The 5,195-nt window shown below is 43.8% G+C and overlaps 1 long non-coding RNA gene across 1 annotated transcript; it reads left to right on the forward strand.

The window, feature by feature from the left end:
• Positions 1-759: 759 nt before the first annotated feature.
• Positions 760-4,862, forward strand: LOC112807420 (uncharacterized). The gene is made up of 2 exons (XR_003204080.2): positions 760-1,052; positions 3,930-4,862. It is a non-coding gene; the product is annotated as an uncharacterized lncRNA (long non-coding RNA).
• The last annotated feature ends 333 nt before the right edge of the window (positions 4,863-5,195 follow it).

Raw genomic sequence — 5,195 nt, forward strand, 5'->3', positions numbered from 1 at the left:
CGTCAAAGTAACAAAGGTAAGAACTTTGGGGGAAATCGAAGATCTAACTGGGTGAACATATTCATTTCGTTAGGACAGATGGCCCTCCCTGCTCTACACTCACAGATTACAGGACTGGCCTGGGGTCACTCGCACATAGAGGGCCCTGTACATGACAAGAGCACACTAGGCAATCGAGTGTGTCAGGCACAGCCGCACACACTGACGGTACCAACACGTGGCAGCCATGTTTTTCTGTTCTCAGGAAGTTCCAAATCTAAAGGTGAGGACAGATGGGGAAACAATCATTTCAACACAGTTGAGAACAGCCTATAGAGAGGGAGGGTTCTGGGCCTTTAGAGAAGGGAGTAGTGACCCCAGAGACTCCAAGAACTCTCCCCAGAGAGGGAGGCCTTGGAGGAGTTGGTTCGAATACAGGCACATAGACTATTCTAGGAATATTTCCCCTAAATAATGCCTCTCTTTTATTATCTCCCCATTTGTATCTCCTCTCCCACCTCTCTCCCCAGGGTCCCCATTCCCTGATGGGGACAGATGGCTTACTTTGCAGACCAGTAGAAAATAGTAGCCTACATGTTGTTCTGGTCTACCTCACATGCTGTCTTTCCTGGCTTCTGCTCTCTTTGGGGGCCAATTAAATTGTTGTTGTTGTTGTTGTCGTCGTCATCATCGTTTTCATCCTTCCCCATCCAGTTCCTGTTTGCTGTGAGCTGTATATAAAGCAAAGACACAGACAGTGTGGACACAGTGCGTAAGGAAGCCAAGTGACTGATCCTCTCCATTGTAAAATGAAAGTAAAATTACCACAGCTTGGTATATAATTGATGGTGCATCCAAAGCTGCGCATTGATTGCTCTTTTCCTTTGAGGCATTCTACCTCCAGGGATGGGAGAAGACGAACTTTTAATATGCTTTTCTCTGACATGGGCTCTGGAAGGATGTACAATTCATGGTCCAGATCTATGACCTCCAGCCAGGACTCAACACTCCTAAAGGCACCCAGACAACCCCTCATTCTCCTACAGAGCAGTGGGAATATCACCAGGTATCTGGTAAGGCAGCAAAGCCTAGAGAGTTGAGTACAGAAATGTTCTACTGGCTCCTACTCTAGTCATTGTCAGGCTCATCTCCCAATGCCCAGGGATCCATTAACACTTCACACGAACTGCTGCTTCGAGTTCCTTCATTCAAGTTATCTCTTTCCTTGATAGCTTTCCTGCCCCATGAATAAGTTTGGTTTTCCATATCTAGAGGGTTCCTTCCAGAGGCAACTGAGAGTGGAGGCACTCATTCCTGCTGAGAGGCACCTATCTTCAAGAGAAAGTGAGCCAAAGGGTGGCCCTGCAGATATTGCTACATGTACTCTGCCCATCCTCCCACCCCAGTCCCCCTCAGAGACCCTCAGCACGCTCCTGAAGTATCAAGACCTTGACTGCTAAACTCTCAAATGGAAAGGGGCTGTTCCCTTGCTACCATGCCTGGTTCCAGCTGCCTCCAAATAACTTCACGGTCCCAGCCCACCGCCTCAGGGTCTGATGTGAACTAGTTCTCCATCACAGCTTTGGATAGAAAAAGACACAGACAAGATCTGATGGCTTCACGTGTTCCTTGCAAATTGCTCTCTGCCTATACCAGACCCCTCCCTGCCGCTGCCCCCATGTTCCACATGTGCAAATGGGGTGTGGACCTCCACTGGGTCAGAGTGCTCTGAATTCTTTTTCCTTTTTTATTGAAGCATATGTAACATCCAACGTTATATTAGTTTCAGGTGTACAGCATATTGATTCAACAATTCTATACATTATTCAGTGCTCCCCGCAAGTGTAGTCGCCATCTGTCACCATACAGCGTTACTGAAATATTATCGACTATATTTCTTAGGCTGTACTTTTTATCTCCATGACTTATTTATTTCATAACTGGAAGTTCGTATCTTCTAATCCCCTTTATTTTGCCCACCTCCCACCCCCCACACCTCCCCTCTGGCAACTACAGTTCATTGTCCATATTTAAGAGTCTGGTTTTTGTTTGTTTGTTTTGTTTTTCAGATTGCACATATAAGTGAAATCATATGGTATTTGTCTTTTTTTGTCTGACTTATTTCACTTAGCATAATACCCTTTAGGTCTATCCATGTTGTTGCAAACAGCAAAATCTCATTTTTTTTTATGGCTGAGTAATGTTCCTGTGTGTGTGTGTGTGTGTGTGTGTGTGTGTGTGTGTGTGTGTGTGTATCACATCTTCTTTATCCATTCATCTATTAATGGACACTTGGGCTGCTTCCATATCTTGGCTACTGTGAATGAAGCTGCAATAAGCAAAGGGGTGCATATATCTTTTCAAATTAGTGTTTTTGTTTTCTTTGGGTAAATACTCAGTAGTGGGATTATTGGATCATAGGGTAGTTCTATTTTTAATTTTTTAAGTAGCCTCCATGCCGTTTTCCACAGTGGCTATACCAGTTTGCATTACCATCAATAGTGCATGAAGGTTTTTGTCCATGTCCTTGCCAACATTTGTTTCTTGTGATTCTAGCCATTCTGACAGATGTAAGGTGATATCTCACTATGGTTTTGATTTGCATTTCCCTGATGATCAGTGATGTTGAGCATCTTTTCATGTGTCTGTTGGCCATCTGTATGTCTTCTTTGGAAAAATGTTTATTCAGGTCCTCTGCCCATTTCAAACTGGGATTTTTTGTGGGGTTTTTTTTTTTTTAGTGTTGAGTTGTATAAATCGTGTATATAGTTTGGATATTACCCCTTTATCAGGTATATCATTTGCAAATATCTTCTCCCATTCTGTAGGTTGCCTTTTTGTTTTGTTGATGGTTTCCTCCACTGTGCAAAAGCCTTTTATTTTGGTGTTGTCCCAATAGTTTATTTTTGCTTTTATTTCCCTTGCCTCGGGAGACATAGTTAGAAAAATGTTGCTGAGGCCAATGTCAAAGAGATTACTGCCTATGTTTTCTTCTGGGAGTTTTATGGTTTCAGGTCTGCATTTAGATCTTTAATTCATTTTGAGTTTATTTTTGTTTATGGTGTAAGAGAGTGGTCTAGTTTCATTCTTTTGCATGTGGCTGTCCAGTTTTCCCAGCACCATTTATTGATGAGACTGTCTTTCCCCCATTGTATATTCATGCCTCTTTTGTCATAGATTAATTGACCATGTAAGTGTGGATTTACTTCTGGGCTCTCTATTCTGTCCAATTGATCTGTCTATTTTTGTGCCAATACCATATTGTTTTGACTCCTGAAGCTTTCTGGTATATTTTGAAATCTGGGATTGTGATACCTCTAGCTTTGTTCTTCTTTCTCAAGATTTGCTTTGATGCAGTGTTATGAATTCTTTAAGTGCATTCTGAGGACTCACTTGAGTCCAGGTTCACGTAACACCTAAGAGAGACTCCCCAAATACCTTCCACCCAGCAGGTAAATTTTGCATACTTATTGAATTATTTGAAATTATTTCGGTTTTTTGGCTAGTGAATCCTACTGTTATCCAGTTGTAACTCGGGGCATAGATGAGCTAGAAGCTCAACAAATGTTAAGTGGGAGAGAAAGACAGAGCAAGAGAATGAAATAACACTGCAAGACAGGCGCTAATATCCTGATGTGAAAGACAAGGGAAAAAGGTAACTGCCTGGAAATGGAATTCACTTGCATTGAGTGAATGCAAAGAGCCTAGGAAAGTAGATGGCAAAGTGCCTAGGAAAGTAGATCGATCCTGGGTACTTCCTGGCTTTAGCACTTTCTAGTTAATACAGCATTGGTCAAGTTGCTTAATTGCTCCCAGCCTGTTTCATCATCCGTAAAATCTATCCCATATGACTGTATGGATTAAACAAGATAATACAAGCAGAAAAGCTTTGCACAGTACCTATCACATAGTTAGAGCTTAACAAACGTTGTTGACTCTTATTATTGCAGAGGTTCGCACAGCGAGTGTGTGATGGAACCATGTCTGACTCCAAACCCCTTGGGCTGCATTGACGAGGCCACGTGTGTGGCCATCCCTGTCCTTCCTCTTGGAGTACAGTTCCAGGAAGTGGATGCGTCACTGCCTGCTGAATCACTCCTGACACGGATCTGGCTGTGAGCAACACGTGCTTCCAGCTCTGCAGCTCCCTGGGTCTCGTCTCCCCACCAGCTCAGGGGGTAGCTGAGGAAGTTCATGGGCCTTGCCAACCAGGATTGCTCAAGAGGGCCCAGCAAGGACCACAGGGGCTGCTCCATGCCAGGCTCCGCAGAACCTCTGCGGTGGGAATGGGTGGGGTGGGGAGGTGAGGGGCTGCCTACACCCGAGCACTTGCAGAGGGAGGAGGAAAACCAACAGAACCACTCTCTGGCCAAACCACAATCCATGCAGATCTTTGAAGGAGAAGTTAAACGATGAGAATCGCTCAACCCAGAAAGATGGTGATTTATATGGCCCAAAGACTAAAAAGAAGAAAAGAAAAAAAAAAAAAAAAAGCAAAAGGAATTGAGATACAACCACAAACACAGGCTGTACCACCAAATGGCACAGTTTTGAGACTAGAGGGAAACCATTCAGACCTCCAGCACTTAAAGACAAGATAAGGAAATGTCAGATTATGAAGTGGGTATGAAAGAGACAATGAATCTATTGCTTATTAAATGACAGAGTTAAAATATATTCCTTGTTATTTATACCCTGCCTGTTTCCAAAGTAAGGATTTGAAACTGCAGCTCAAAATGAAACTGCTTTGGGAAAAACAAAATGAAGTACTTATTTCCAGACCACCCTGAAGTGTGAGAGGCATTTTAATCCTTGTAGGTCCCCCAGCATGCAGGGCCCAACATCCATAGATGCCATGAAGCTAAATAAAGTTTGGCAAATTCTTCCCCCAGTCTCATTTACTAATGAGGAAACTGACGCCCAGGGAGGGGAAGGAATGTCCTAAAGAGCACAGTTACTCTGTGTATCAATGAGAGTCTGATTGGGAAAAGAGACACCACACAGAGTGCAACAGAGGAAATTTCATGCAAGGAATTGGTCGCACCGGTGATGGGGATGCGGGAAAGCCAACAGGGGCCCCTAATTACCAACAGCAGAAAGCCAATGACCCCAGCTGGAAGACAAAGAAGGAGGAGGCAGAATTGCAGGAGCCCAGGGATCTCTCTCCGGGCAGAAGCTGGGAGCCTCATCTTGTGGGAACTGGTACCACCAAGGTT

The sequence above is a fragment of the Callorhinus ursinus genome, unplaced genomic scaffold (genome assembly GCF_003265705.2).
Source record: "Callorhinus ursinus isolate GAN/ISIS: 27379988/994484 unplaced genomic scaffold, GSC_fseal_2.0 scaffold69, whole genome shotgun sequence".
Taxonomy (NCBI): domain Eukaryota; kingdom Metazoa; phylum Chordata; class Mammalia; order Carnivora; family Otariidae; genus Callorhinus; species Callorhinus ursinus.